Source organism: Varroa destructor, unplaced genomic scaffold (genome assembly GCF_002443255.2).
Source record: "Varroa destructor unplaced genomic scaffold, Vdes_3.0 BEIS01000004.1, whole genome shotgun sequence".
Taxonomy (NCBI): Eukaryota; Metazoa; Arthropoda; class Arachnida; order Mesostigmata; family Varroidae; genus Varroa; species Varroa destructor.
In genome coordinates, this window is record NW_019211457.1 from 22,279,247 (window position 1) to 22,294,501 (window position 15,255).

Below are 15,255 nucleotides of genomic sequence, written 5' to 3' on the forward strand. Positions count from 1 at the left end.
CTATCTATTTCATGATATATACATATATATATATTATTTTTTCTATATTTTTCTTCTCCATCAAGAAGAGACTGACTAGTCGTTAACCCAATATTTCTCGTTGGGTCGGATGCTGGGTTGAATGGAGCTTCTTTTTTTCTGGTGGCCAGCACCAAAGTGGCACCTAGTTGGAGTGTGCATCGATGGGGTAGTGGCGGGCATTTGTCATCTTTCCACCAGCACCAGTTCCACATGGATGAATGAATGAAAAAGAAGATGAAAGAGTTACAAATAAAATAAATAAACGACGCGAGCACAACGCAAGAGAACGGGAGCGAAAGAGTGAGGAAAAAGCCTGGCATCTTTAAATCAAACGTAACTCTGCATCTATGCTTGTTATTAGTAGTGTTCCAACATAACGATTTTGTTTCCGTTGTGACACGGCGTCGTCATCATCATCATCATCATCATCGTCGTCGTCGTATTGTTGTTGTTGTTGTTATTGCTACCGTCGCTGGTTCGTCTGGCGCTGATGTTGCCTCAGTGATTATGGTTGCTGGTGGCTCCGTTATTATTGCGACAGCTAGATAATACAAATGTGTGGTCGTGACAAATTCTTCAGTGAGAGATCGCAAAGGCGACCTAGGGAAAGGTGCGAGCAAGCCCTATGAGGATGAACAGTAACAACAGTCCACGTTCTACATGGCAGTCGTGCTGGCTTTATGGATTAAAAACTAACCACTAGCATCAATAGCAACAGCAATAGTAACAATGTTATTAGATAACAGCGAAGATGTAGCTCGCAGTGTAAACTGTCTGCTATTAGTTGAAGCAACCATGTGGATTCTACGCAGTATTATAGAATGCGTGGGTATCCTTCTTTCTCAGCCAATAGGATCCTGGTGAATATCCAACAACCAAGACTTATAAGCATAATCGACAGTGTACCTATTACGAGGGCAGTAACGAAACCAGAAGAGCTGAACTATTCTGCAAACAGAAATAACTGAAGTCATAATAAGTGAATGGTGATTACTGAGTGGACGCTGACCTGTTTTGGTTTACATTAGAGGCATATAAGAAATTACAGGACCAGCAAAGTATTGAGAACACGAAAAAAAAAAAACAACACAATGAATTTATTTAGCTGTTTTATTATCACTTACTTTATAACATTATCTCTACGTTTTATTTCATAGATAAGCACTATCCGTTGTGCTACTTCAGTTGCCATGTTACAGAGGCTTTTATAATCGAAATAAAAAAATTAGGCTCGCTTAGTTAGTGAGTAGGTTCCTGAGTCGGAGAATAACTTCGAATCGACAAACAGAGTATGAATTTGCATAGTCATTAGTACGAGACGTGTATCAAATACCATGTGCTTACCAATTAACAGCTGCACGCCTTAAAATGGCACGCAATAATAGTAATGCTAATTTAATTAATAGATATATATTTTTTTTTAGGTCAAACCGCTCACTTTGATGTCTGAACTAAACTGAAATGTTTTTACTGGTGATCATTTTTGCTAGCGTACTTGCTTGGCAGTCAATCTTTTTGCTTGTCGATCGCCGTTACCATCATGACGCTGGGTAAACAAAACATTGTCAAAACATGCCGTCTGACATTTAGCCCCACTGCGATAATGGATAGAACTAACAACTGCAACGGTTTCTCCTGGCTATGTTTCTACACATTATAACAATTATTTATACATGTTTATTATATACGGTTTTTTTTATACATGTTTTTTATACATACATTTTTTATACATTTATACATGTTTATTATATATATGTAATAACGGTGACAACTGGGTACAGATTTCACCGTTCCCTTACTGCTGTCCAAACAGAACCGATAAAACAGCAGGGCTTAATATTGTTACCGGCACCAAACACGTATAATACAATCATCTGCAACAAATATTGTATTTGTCTAGTTGTGCAGGATGACCATTGACAATGCTTCTCCGTCCGATTTAGCTTCACAATAGCAGCAGCAACAACAACAGGCTGCATTATCTATCCACAAGTTTTTCTAATGTTAGATACCTAATTGGGTGCACTCGTCACGCTGACTCATGCTATAGTTATTATTTCCCACGTTCGTAATAGAAATTGGTCATTTCTTCCGCCACTGCGAGTGACAGCACCAATCTGGGTTTTCTCTAACGAGGATGAATCCTGCCCATCGGCCCAGCGTTGGTATGCTAGTTGGCTCGTCTAACGAGAGCTGATAGGAGCTAGACTAGTATAGAAATACATAGACAATGAGTAGTGTTATGTTTTAGACTCCGATATGAATAAAGCTGTGGCGCTGCCCCGGGGCCGCTAGACATCAAGTCTACTAATAGTACAACCGTTCTTTCAATCTTCACGAAATCGTACATAGACACTATTCGATCTCCTGCTAGTAGTGTCTCTGCATGCACGAATGCACTTGAGAGTATCGCGCTGGCTCATCGACGTCGCACGCTCATCATGACGCAAATTCAGCCGAACAGCGACAATATGATCGATTTTTGCCGCCCATGAACGTCTTCTATTCTATCCATCGGACCAGTAATTAGATCTACTTAGCGAAATACAAAAAGGACTAACAGCAACACTGCCTGATCGATCGTAACTTCGCTGCGTACATCAGTGCCACGATTTTAATCATGGGACAGTGATGTATATTGATCAACGGTGCGCTGCGCATATATATATATGCCAATCGTGCCAATATATGCTTTCCAGTGAAGCTTTTTCTGTCCAATAGTTTAATCTACGTGGCGCAAGCTACCACTAACGCCGACGTGCAATCATCTGCTTTGGGTTCTCCTTTTGTGTTCTGCTTCCGCTGACGTTACTGTCAGCTTTCTCTGTTTTTTCAACTTCTTCATCGTTTTAGACCTGTCGCTTCGTCCATGTTACACTAGCGATCTTTTTTGCATAGCGTTCGGACTGCGTGGGTTAGGGGAATTCTGCTGTACGGGATTGAGAATGGCGCGGAACAGCTGACCGTTCGGGTGACAGGAGTTTGCGTCTCGCGCAGTGCGTTTTGTAGTAGCAAGTTGCTCTTGATGTTACTGCGGCGGTTCATGCCGATACTGGTTATGTGGGCCATGCACGGGGATTATTCCAGTGCTCAAGAAATGGCGTTCTTGTAGCAGGAATAGCGCTGGCGATAAAGCTGTTACACTCGCAGAAGAAAACAGTCAGAGAACAACTGATGACAACTGAAGTTAAAGAGTAAAGTGGAGTCAAATCAAGGACAATCGATCTATGGTAGAACGTTCTCCTAAACGAGTTAGTCAGGGAAAGCGTTGCTAGCCAACCCACTGACCTGATTCTCCGCTTCGGTGCAACAGAACGGTGACTGAAAAACGAAAAGCATGCATTCTTCATTGTAATAGTCATTGAGGTGATAAAATGTAAGACGATAGCAGAAGCAGCAAGCTATAGCAGAGAGTCGTTGTTTACACAGCTGCTGTTGTGGCTTCTTCAAAGACGCCTTCAGTTTGTGTACGGGTCAGCGGTGGTGACGCGACGCACGATCAGATCGATTTCACCCATTAGGAGGAGTAAGATCGCCCAGGACGCCACGGGACCCGAACTATTTTTTGTTCTCTTTTTTTTTTCTAAAGGCTTTCTTTGCACGTCGACAACGGAACACAAAAACGGACAGCAAAAATAATGGTAAACTCGCCCCGAGAATCAAGCATGCGCTTTCAGAGTCATATACGCGCGGTTCGGCGGTCTGATACTTCTAGCGACACTGTAACTCGCTTCCAGTACGGTTAAAGCAGAGCTAGAGCAGATTACTAACGGAGCGATGCTGACGGCGTTAACCTGTCGCTCGCTATGGGAATGATTTTTAATTGATGAACCGCCACCCGCATCGATTTCAAAACAAGTTTGGAGACGCGCGTCCGGTTTCCGCCATGAGCTGTTACCCGATGTGTGACCCTTTCTCTATATATGCAAAAGTCCTGAATCAACAGCGGAAACACAGGACAAGCGTTCCGTCGATCCAGGCGCAAGTGCGTTACCTGAGTCGCCAAGATGGTGATGCTCTTCCAACGAAATAAACGAAGAACGCATCAAAAGTCGTTGGTGATTACGCTACCCGAACGGCTGTTGTTTATTTGGCCTTGTTAATTAGTACTACAAGGAAGACGCGAGTCTGAATGTGTAAGCACTCAATCGATAAGCTGCCTGATCTTTTGATAAAATAACCCTGACGAGGAGAAAAAACAATTTAGCTCAAAAAAGAATATACCCCCCGGTTGCCAAACAGACTGACAACTACTAAGCACTGCAATATACCTATCCAACGGTGTTAGAGGGGTCAACAGCGTAAATAAGTTGAGAGAAATATGACGTTTGTCGAACATTTAATGCCATGACTAACTAGCAATGTCAGGCTTCAAGATAGACAAAAGGCAAGCAAGATAAATATACGAATACTGGCCATTCGAAACTGTGTGTATATTCAAACATGTCCGTCTACTTATCATACATACAGAATATTAACGCGGAGCACCGGTCGTATTTGAAAGGCCCACTTGAGAAATGCTGTGCATCCGGAATCGATATAGATTAGCTGCAACATACGGAAACGTTGGGAAACAACGGCGTTTATACGAGTTCGATTCGACCGTCTGCAGTATGTGTATGAAACAAGCGTTTTTTTTTCTTTTCTTTCGTGAAATAGATGATAACTACTAATGTTTACATGAGCATTGCGTCATCGCTGTCATTGACCAATGTGGCAATGCGAATCACATGTTTCAGCATCCGGTTGCCAACGTTACCACGTCCATATCAATTATTGCCACTTATAACCTGTGGCACTTTATCGCGAGGTCATTATTAAATCCCGTTACAATCGTAAGATAAACACGGCGTCCTATCGATCTGCCGTAATGTAAATGATCAGTAACGTTAACACTAACTACGATAATCTATATCACGAAACAGGCAATGGTATCAGGGTGGAGAAAGGTCTACGACGAATGTTATTGTAATAGTACATACGAATGTCTCAACGTCTGGGTAAATATGTTATCCGAATGTCCGAACCAGCCAATCGGTGTATTATGAAATCTGATTAAACGACCATCTTCTTTCTCTTCAGTCAGTTATTCACCATTGAGCTAAATAGTATACGTCCGCAACGTGAAGATCGAATTTTCGCCGGAGAGCCATAACGACCAAATAATACATTTGTATGGATTTCGCACCGATGCAACAATATAATTCTTGAGCCATTGGCGAGAAATGTCAAACGATGGGTAGCAGGGATCTGGGCATTATCCGGGCGCTAGGTCAGCGCTAGAAGGAGCGATAATCTCTCAGCCGATTTCTCACTGTAACTTTTACCATTATTGTCATATAGGGGAATACTATCACGGCTCGTTGAATAACTCGTCCGGATACTATTGTCACACGGATGCCCGATCTTTTTCGGCCTCCGTTTCTTTTTCATATGCCGGAGTCCGACAATCCTGCTGCAAACAACCTGCTGTTTATCAATACAGTTGACCCTGCTTGTTGGCCTAGTGCTTCGATGCTTCCATTGCAAAGAATTTCGAGGCTCAGCGGGAGTAACAGCAGTTTCTGCGTTAAGTTTAAGTCAAAGACGACAATGGACTATTTCTCTCCCGCCAACGCTCATATTACGTCACCGCTATCACCTTGTCGTCCGTCACTGTCATCTCGGTTATCGAGATCTACCATTATTGTTATTACTAATTCTTCAGTAATAATACGTCCGTAGAACTGTCGTTCCCCGCCACAAAGCGCTTACTTCGCCATATTGGACACTGGCGGTTGTTTATTGTAGGGCAATGGTACCTGCGACGGCCAGTGTCTGAGGAGTTGGCGAAGGATACGAGCGACAGCTACGTAAGCACTTGTAGTGATGCAATCAGAAGCGGGCCAAGCAGTAGCAGCAGTGATTGTCGACGTTGTTGTAGAAGTGCAAGTCGTAGAGGTGGTCGTACCGATGCCTGTCTGTGCATAAGCACGGATTTAGCGGTCGATCACAGTGGGGGCATCTGCACTATAATTCGTCGTTGTCGATTGGTGGGGTTGTCGACAGCCCCTCTGCTTGAGCGCGTTGGCAGTACTATTGGTTAATCACGCATTGGCCAAAATGGATAGAAATGAGATAGATCTGAACGATTTGTTTTTATTTACTTTACCCATTCCGCTTTGCGGGGTACTGGATAAAATCATTATTTGCGAGTCGCCACAATGGCGTAGCGATGGGAAGGCGGCCATGCTGAGATAAGGTGGGAATAATCGTAAGACTAGCTAAGCCGAGGAGCCAGATCATTTGTGTCGAGAAAAAAATGCTCAATTGGAAAGTCATCAAATAGATAGAAAGGTAGACGCTGATGGACGAAAAAAATAATCAAGAGAAATAGACCGGCGTTTCATAAAAGTAAACATTGTAACTATGCTTGTGCACACTGTAACATAATAAGATAATGACGATAATAAGGAAATTATTGAACACGCACACGTTCATTAAGACACGAACGGAGATAACATTCAAACACCTGGTGTCGCCGGCTGCTGTCCATGTCGGTTTTTCTGTCTTCAAATCCTCGTAATGCTAAAATAACTTATGAGATAAGAGGCGTGCAAACGTATTATGATTATGACCCGTAACTTTTAAATAATTAATTAACATGCGGGTGAAATCTGGACGGAGCGCCATCTATCGCGCTGACGATCGAAACACGTATAAATACGATGCGAAAATGGACTGAATCGTAACTCCCAAACACATGGGGTCAGGAGCGTAAAAATGCCGGTGTCACAGACACGTCAGCCGACAACGTTTGTCTGAATTTTCCGTATCCAGCGTTGTTAAAAAGAAACTGATAAGGACAGTCGTATGATTGATTTTCGTGTCGCATTAATGAAAGTTACGTCATCATAATATCGGATACGAAAAATAAGTCGAAAACGAAACGCCGCTTAGCTTGTGGCGGTGTTTTTTTCGATATTTCTATGTATTAACATATTTTGGCTCAACTTTATATGATTGTAACAAGTTGAGAGTATAGGCGGGATCCGAGACGGATATTATTGTTATAATATCCTGACATTAATTATTTCTAATATAAACTGGTTGATAGCGTGACTTAGGTTAGCAGGGTCGATTACTCCGTAAAAATACTGTGATTTTGTATGCCGTCTATGTACATGCGTTTCTGATACTTAGATAGCCGCTCTAGCTAGTGATCAGTATGTATCGTTCAGTACTTGGTCGTTGACATTGTAGCTGATTAGCATTTAAAGCAGCTGAAGTAGGTCTCGATACAGGTTGAAGGCAGCGAGTGAAAAGGGCCATAAAAATAATTATTCAAATTGTTCACACATATACTCATGTAATAATTCATATGCTGTTCACATACATAGCTTGTTATGGTTCCCGGGAAGCCAGTTTCTGCCGGCGTTATCGGTTTTCTTTTGAAAAAATCATAGTTTTCTTTTTCACGTATCATGTCCCTTGGGAACGATTTCCTTCTCCGATTTTCTATTACCCTCTCATTTTTCGTTTTCGTTAAATCGTCGCGCCACAAGGTAACTTCCGCTAACCAAAGGCCTCGACTGCCAGTGTCCGATCATGTGTTCTCAATGGAACTGCTCTCGGTAGTCGTCACGAAAATTTTTCGTATGATACGATGCTATCAAGGAGCAGCCGAGGCGATCACGGTATTACGATGGCCCTTAAGGACAGCTAAGGAACCAGTTTGTGCACTTTCATTATATTCATTAGGGGAGTGGTTGCCACAGCAAGAAAAAAGCATGTTCCGCCATCTGCAACGATCAGCATCTGCAAAGAACCGAAATTGTACTACGATTCACATGAACGAACTACGCATTGTTCGTAGCGAATCAGAGCAGCTAATAGTAATTCCAATAACTTCTTCGGCCAAGCAAAAACTTGAAGAGATAGTTAGAGTAAATTAAATGCGCGCCTATATCCTTGAAGAATCGCACCGGCGGATATCCGTCCGCACAGGAAATCCAGTGAAGTCTACTGAAGGCCCGTTCTAATTATCATATTTATATGTTGGTCATTGTCATTCAGTTGCCTCTGCTCTGCTTAACTCATTTGAATAAAGATCAACGATTCTATTAGATAATGGTTTCGCATATATAAAGACGAAAACATAGCGTATATCAGGTGAGCAAGTTCGAACTACGGGGAAATGTTTCAAACAGCCATTACACGCCGTTACATCCAAGCTAGTCTGAGAATAACTGGCTTTAGCTAGGGATAGTAGTTTGGGAATTTTGACGTCACGGGAAGATTCCTTATATACGTGTGAAGCGTCGATTGACGTTGTTATTATTTCGGGTGGTACAGTTATTTCACACGTCTAGGTATATGTTGGCGCTTTTCTCAAAAGTTTGCTAATCCTTAATCATCACTATGGCGAAATAACAACACCGCTGCAGGTGCCAATGCACTTATCTTTTTTGTTGTTTTCTTTGCTCTGTTGGTCAATTCTCGTCCCTTGTGGACTATACTAATGTAGCAAGCTACACACATTTCGTATGCATTTTCCTCGCTAGCAGTCATTGAGCCAATAAAATGCCCCGTTTCTGAACAAATTTCTCAACCTCAGTGTCTCAGCGTTTTTTTTTCCCGTTTTGCTCTGACTGGCGAGTCTAAAAGCACCTCTATGAAGCTTACGTATATTTCAATTATCAACCTGCTCTTCTACAGTAGTTATACGTATGCACAAAATGGGTTATGTGCATGTGTGATGCTCTACTGACGGGGGTTGACCTGTTTTCTTGTGGGCCGCCGTATATATATGACTGTATGGGCACCGCCATCGTATCTTCTGTCCCCTGGATCGCTACAGATACATGTATGTGTTGCCATACATTGTACGTGTACCGCTTACTTGCGTTCCCTGCGTCAACGCTGCTACCACATATGTGCTATCTATTCTTGTCTGCTTCTACCGACTCATAAAGGCCCTCGGCCTGAAAGAGCTAGTGCAGCAGCGATAGCAGCAGCTAAGGCTAAGATAACTAACTAAACGCCATCCGCGTGTTCTTCGACCTGATCATCAGCATCACCGTGATCGGCACCACGATCGGGATCGTCTGCTCATCTCCGTACAGCAATCATCGCCGTTGTCTGGTCATTGGTTTTCATCAACATTAACATAAGCAGAATTTCCGTTGGCACCAAATAACGCGCATCACAAATTACGTCACGTTTTGGCACTGCGAAGCGGTTTGCTGGGGTTGCGGCTGTAGGCCTATGTTTTGATGCTTGTGTCGGTGCTTTGACGCAGACGAGTCGCTGGACGACTTAGCCCCTTGCCTGGCACAGCTATCACGGAAGCCGGTGGCCAGTGACTAGCCTTTTCGAACATCTTCAAGCTCCCTCATGCTTGTTCAGGGTTCGTAGCGTTCAATATTTAACAAAACAGAAGGGAATGTATAACGAGCATAACTAAGACTGCATAGTACTGGTGACGCTGTCGGTGCTGTGTTGGTTGGACTAAGCTGGCGCGTTCAACAATGTCGTTATGCGGTCGGCTGAAACTTCCTTTGCCACGCGGCCTTCGACACGGACATACAGCGTACCACCTAACAGTAGTTATTATTAGCCAATATGAACCAACTGATGATAAAATAATTAGCAAAAGGAAGAAAGACGTCAGCCGACTATTTTCGTTATTGTTTCTATCGTCGCTGTCGCTGCGGGCCTCGTTCGATCATCCGCATATTTGGCGATCAACAATGTCTAACTCCCAGCGAAAACAGCAGCTACACAATACTATATACAGGTTACATCAGGACACCGCTATCCTGAAGTAGGGGGGACTTGCATTCTTATGAACGGCGTGACGTATGCCAAATGAAGTGAATGAAAATTAAATCTGTCCGACAGTAAGGCAGCACATGCTGATGAGAAGCAAAATGAGACCAAGGCAGGAACGGACAAATATACGACATAAATGAATACACCGATGTAATCCGTGCAGTCACGACTAAGTAACGTTTTACCTCGTTGGTTTTCAATGAACCGCGATCGCAAGACAAGACAACGATCTGATTTACACCCCCGCCCTCCGACCTCCGCCCTTCCTCTGGAAAGCACGACGTCGCTAGCAGCGCTGCTAACGACGGGAATGCACTGAAATAATATCATGGGTCTGCTTGAAGGGCCGCTTCCATCCAGATTTAGCAGGAGTGTTCCGGCCAATAGTAAACGACCTATATGATTAAGCGTTTCATCTATGTTACCGTTATAGTTGTCGGTATAATCATTTTGTGAATCATTCATCTATTCCATTTTGTATTTAAAGTTGGCTTCGTTGATCTGGTTCTCTATACATCTCTAGTTGGATTCAAGTATTTACCTATTATTAAGTATATTGCCTATTTTCATATCATGCTTCTACGACTATGACCGTATGTTTATATTGTTACTATGCGCTAGGTGCAATCGATCTAGCAACAGACGTAACACAGAAAGCGACCACAAGGCATAGCTTATGATCTGTTCCGATGCATTGGTCTACATTACAGCATCATGCGTCAACACCTACGCAACGTTCACGCCTACGTTGTTAATCACCACCAGCCCTCATTATTAGTCAACCCTAGTCTAACCACTTTTCTAGTGGTCTCATTTTAGCTCTATAACGTAACTAACGTTGTTTCTGGTGTCGTTCGTTTGGACGGCAGATTTAGTTGTTTGCGATCTGGCCTGGACTGTGCAGACCCCGACTGCAGTTCACGATAGACAGCGAAATAGCGAACCGCTGTACTAATACTGATAAGAATATAGTTCTACTATTATAGAAACTGTGGCCCAGTGACCAATTTTTTTTAGCGCCGTTACTGCTGATGCTGCTCTGAGCGTACGTTGCTTCTGCAGCTGCTGACAAAAGATGTCCGGAATCGGAGTCGGTCAACAACAACAGCAGCAGTCGCGCCAACGGCGACGATGCCGCACCGCTCAATCAGCTGCTGTAATGTTGTTCAACATAGATAGATGCATACATACATTATGATGGCCGCCGCCATGTCACGATGACGACAACGCCTCGGCAACGATGATGATCCAGACGATCACAATTTAGCTAGCGTCTGCCGCTATCTCCCGTCGGTTATTGATTCGATCCGCCTCGCATCTGTCACGTCATTTGACAAGCAGTAGCAGCAAACGTAGGTCGACAAAAAAGCTGCTAAAGAGGATAACGATAGCCAATTTTCGGCCGGCCATAAAAGTGCGCCGGTTTGCCCCTACGCTCGGGCTTCGTACCCTGCATTAATATCTCGTACAAATAACGATTATGATTGTTCAACATTGTTACCAACTAACGAAATAATGATAATTAGCTATTGATACAAACTATTCAAAATATGTGAGCGTCAGTGTCTACGTACGATGGCCTGTGCGTGTGTATCGTCGTTTGGGACCGTCGCATGGTCTAGTTTAAACCGATTCGCGTCATTTGTCATCATCCAGCATATTCGATAAAGTCTATCTGCCAAGTTCTGTGCTTATCGTTGCTTTTAATGTTGTTGTTGTTGTTGAAGATAATGTCTGCTGTAGTAGAACTTGTTTTGCAATTTATTTTTAAATTTGGCCTCGCTCCATGATATGCGCGTCGTTACGTATACGAAGCGGCTATTCCCTTTAAGGAAGACTGAGCGTGAGGTAATAAAAAAAGTGGCTAGCTTCAGCTGAACAGCCTGAGTGTTTACTTCGCCCACATACCAGTCAATGCAGCTGCAACCTTCAGGCCTAACATATCTAAACAGTGCACACAGAAATAACCAGATCTGATATGCGAATAATGATATGGCCATAAAGAGTCAATTGGTATCGTTGTCTAGACAACCGCATTATATAAGATTAATACATACCAGCGTACTAGTTCTATAAACAGAAGCTGTCATTCATGTATCGTTTCCGCTGAAGCCGATAGTGATCTCCATCTGCATACCCACTGCGATTTCGCACTTTGTTGGTGTCTTCGTAGATTGTATTGGATTTTGGCGACCCTCGGCATTTGTCGATGCTGTGCAGATTCGCCCGGAACCCCTTTTTGTGCCATTGTTTTGTCCGCTGCCTTACATTTCACGACGCGTCTCTATGCTACTGCTGTGGCTGTCACTGTTGTTTGCTCGTTTCCGCGTATCGGCAGCGTCATCAGGTTATCGCTCGTTGTAACTCCATCCGACGATGTAACGGTTCTGGCAAAGGCAGTTGTAGCTGTCGAGGCAGAGACGACTCTCCGAAAATGCTTAACGGCTGCTATATCAGCTCTTTTGTTCTTGTTATAAGACATTACGTGCTCTTGCATATTAGGACGTATGCGCTTGCCATTCTGTTATTGTTGTACTTTGTTTGATGATTGTGTTAATATGTTGTTATGGCTGCGGCTGGTGCGGTTCACGTCTGACGTTGTTGGCGTCCTCATTTGATTGATCGATCGATCGCTTCGTTGGTGACATGCGGAGCAAGGGAACAATACCGCGCGCCATTTCTTCGACAGAGCAAAAAGGTTTGGTAACGGCGATGGTGACAACGCTGGAGCAAGTGTCACTGCCGGAACGTGCTTGGTCGGGGAGCTGGGAGCTAAGAAGAAGTGTCTCTGTGTTTAATCTGATAGGACGGAACCAGTTTGGCCGACGAACTAGGTCAACCGGAATAAAAACCCTTCCAGAAGAGCCACTTGGAGCTAAGCAGTCAAAGCCCCTGTTGCCATCCACACCTACGCTGACTTCCCGCACGAGCTTCCCTATTTAGAGCAAAGAAAATAACAATGATACTACAGCTATCGCAAGAACGAATAGCGAACATCAAACTAGTTTACGTACGGACGATCCAAAAGTTCAGGTTCATTCATTTCACTTTATTGCCACATGGCTCATACAAGATGGTTTGACGCTCAAAGTGTAGGTAGCATGTTTCCAGCCCTGCGTATTTTCCACTCTAATTAATGAATGTTTCTGTCTGTAGGCAGCGTAGATGCGCCTCTGAGGATTGGTTTTAAAACTAATCTCCATTATAGAAAATAGGAATTGTATTAGATCTCGACAGCTAGTACTCGTACCAAAGCTCGATGATTGTCCCCCTTTCGCGCATGCCGCCTATTTGAAAGACCAGCCATATACCTGCCGTAAAATCACCTTGTTTCCGGCTACAAACGAACGAACCGTACCCATTCTGCCTCAAGAGACAAACCATTTGCACAGCGACGACAAAGAAATAATTGAATACCACCACCCATACAAACACAGATGAACGCCCGCTCGTTCCACGCAAACGTATCACGCAGAGAAGTTTAAATGATCGCTTAAGTTGTCGAAATGACCGAGTCACAGCAACGTCGGCTAACAACTTCTTGGCCATTTTCACTTTCGATGTTGGTGTCCACGCTGGCAGCGGTAGCCGTCATCGTTGTCAGCCGTAATTGTCGGCCCTCTTGCCGCGTCTACCGCTTCCAACCGCCGTTAGTCGGCAACGAATGGCATCGTCGCGAACAAAACCGTAAGCTGTTTAGCGGTTGAATAACTTCAATGACAAAGACATCAAAGAAGAGCAATAATCGTTCTGGCGGTGGCGGCGGCAGCAGCTGTGACGCGAGAATTGAACAATGATCGGTGCTAGATGTAGCTCATCATTCCGATAATGGAACTCAGGGCACTTCCGATGCCGACAGATAATTCGCCACTAAAACGAATGCGAACGTGTACACGATGTTATCAGTTTTGTTCGATATCAAGCAAACTGGATGCCCCGGAACGACAGGAATCATATGAACGATGCGAGCGGCAGTCGCAGAAACGGTAATAGTCAGCCAGTGTAGCCTCTATGTTTTGAGCTCGACGTTCGGCATCGCCGTCAAGCATTTCATCAAACGGACACGATCGACTGGCCTCCAGCCATCACCAAACGAACCGTGTCTTACCATCTACGCCCAAATTCGAACCCATCCCATAAAATGTTTCCAAAATTAGCAGGCTATTACGTTATTCACCAATCCACTACGGTGATACGAAGCTTCCCGCATCCCAGTTTGATAGGCAGTTGGACAAAAAAATCTAGGTATCGCAAAATCTGATTAATTCAAGCGGATGAGTAAAGGAAGATGGTGATAATCAGCCGTACTCGAATTGACTGACTTTGTTGAATTTTACAAAAATATACTGTAGACATCCCGAACCCTGTCCTAATAACAATGCCCACACGTCAGCCAAACGGATATAGATAAAAATCATAGAGATATGCAAATATGCCACAAATCATCGTGCAGCTGCTGCGGAATGAGAGGGTGTTTACTTCCCTGACTTCTGCCTGCGTTATGTTATAGCATCGTTGAGAAAAATGACCGGTTATGCTTCGTGTAAATAACGCCGTGGTCACCTATGACATATAATCACAATATATCGGCTCCCATTGCGAGTATATGTGCGTATAATTTACAGAAGGCGTTTAACTAAATGGGGTGGGGCATAGAAAGATGGTTCAAATTGAATACAGGGTCCCGGGGCTCAACACCAGAAACGGCAGCAATAATTAGGAAGCAGACCTTGTTGTTACCTAGAAATATGGAAAAAACTAAAGGGGCTTTCAGAAAAAGAACAAACGATTTGATCTAGCTTTAATGGTCTGTGATATATGAATCTTCTACCCCGTATCAAACGGGAGATGATTGCCCGAGATGCGACTATTCGTTAAGGAACGGCCCTTTGTCTTCTGCTGTTGAGGCTGCTAGCACGTCTGGGGCAACGACAAATGGAACAGAAGTGTTTCAGCGAAGCTTTGAATCCGGCTGTAATGAGCTATTATAGTGAGGGCAATTTCATTATCGTGGCATTCGACAGGTAACCCAACAATTTTATAAAATGTGCCCATTGCAAATGGGATAGTTTTCCTTCTAGATCGAGTTAGACGAGCTCTTGGCGAAACAAGTGAGGCTTTCTCGCCACAAAATAACGTAAAGGAACATTTTGACACGATCGAATGCTAGATCGTTCTAATCTAATGAGTGCACGCGCCTGGTTTCATAACTGCAGTCGCTTTCGGAAAATATCGATCTGATTTTACCAGCAAAACTTCTAAGCTAAAGATGCACTACCCGTTTGACTCCGGATTAATAAAGTGAAAACGTGGAATCCTTCGACGACACTTTTCGTATATAACGCACTAAATGAAAAGGTAAACTAGATGCTTTACGAGTTTTATGCCCATTAGCGGCTGTATTTTTGGAGCTTGTGGTAC